We start from the raw sequence: 1593 nt of genomic DNA on the forward strand, positions 1-1593 counted from the left end.
GTGGTGAGCTGCAGGGAGAGCACTCACCCCAGTGAACCCTTCTTTCACCCCTGTCAAGTGTTGTTTTTCACACGTGCTGTACATGAAATGCTGAAAACCTGCACTGGGCCCTGCTGCTGCTTTGGTACTACTTTTTTGACAAAACCAGAGGAGCAGTGTGGAAGCACTACCTACCGAACTGCAAGAGAATAAATACTAGAGAACGCCTCTACTTGCTGCAGGCTGACTTTCAGCCCCGTAAGAAGACTTAAGGAGCAAAAGCGGCACGGCCTGAACTGCAAAAAGTAACCCCCACTGGGCCGCAGCGAGCAGGGTTCGAACCTGCGCGGGGAGACCCCATTGGATTTCAAGTCCAACGCCTTAACCACTCGGCCATCGCTGCTGCTGGTAGCGATAGGCTCTGCACAGCTCCTTACGCAGCCTCCCCGCGCGGCCCTCCCCGCCCCCAGCGCTGCTGGCAGCCAATGGCAGCCGCCGCCGCTCTGCGTCCCGCCTCCGCCGCGGCCGGCGGGGCCAACCGCGAAGGGGCGGGCGGGGACAAGGGGGCGAAGCCGCGGCGGGCAGGGGGCGCCCGCAGTGCCGCCAGCCGCCAGCCAGGCGGGGGGACGCGGCCCGGTGCCCTGCGGGAGGCTTACTAAGAGCTGAAGGCAGGCTCGGCGAGCTAGTTTTAGGGCTCCTCTTCAGCCTGAGCTGGGGAAAGGAGAGAGGGGCGTTAGGAAGCAGAGGTGGGGCTGTAACGTCACATAAAGCACTCGTCTTGTTTTACTTCTGTGATGCTTACTCAGCTCTCTTGAGCGTTTTAAGTTAGTATGGTTAAAAAGCCATAGGGCTTGTCTTACACACCCGGTGTTAGCAATGAGTTCGGCTGGGTTTGGGCCGCTGTCAGGTACCGGGGTGCTGCTCAGTCCCATCGTGACAGCCAGCAGAGAGGTGGGCATTGGCTCCCATGGGAAACTGGAACGGGTGGTCACAGTCCCGGGGCTTTGGCAGAAGCGGGTGGTTCTGCAGCTGGGTGCCGGCCTGTAGTGCTAACAGACCTCTGACCGCCCCTGAGAGCAGGCAGTAGAAGGCTGGTCTGGTACGGGAATGTGGTATTACGTGGTAGGGGTTGTTTGTTTTTCTGCATGTAACTGTAGAAGGTTCAATGCCACTGGTAGTATCTGCGTGTTTCTTCATTCTCTCCCACGTCCCTTTGTGTTGTTGTGGATCTAGTTGGAAAGAAGGTCCCAAGCTTCATCCTGAATTTCTGCTTGTGCTATTTAATGCTCTAGACGATGAGGAATATTTTAAAAACATGAACATATGAAATGGTTGTTATCCTGCATTGTATCCCCCTATCCGACTCATTAGTTCAGCACCATAATATTCTTTGTTTAAATTGCTAGTTGGTTAATGTGATATTTTCCTGACATCTGTGTTGTTTTGTATGTTAGAGTAAGGCCCCCCACAGGCTGCATTACGCCTGATAAAATAATCTCTTCATAAGCCCGTAACTTGTACCTGGTTACATAGACAGGAAGGTGCAAAACATGATTATGCCAAATTCTTATGTAAACAATTGCTCAGCAAATACCAAACAGATGAAGAGCAGGG

The sequence above is a fragment of the Aythya marila genome (assembly GCF_965140915.1).
Source record: "Aythya marila genome assembly, chromosome: 7".
Taxonomy (NCBI): Eukaryota; Metazoa; Chordata; class Aves; order Anseriformes; family Anatidae; genus Aythya; species Aythya marila.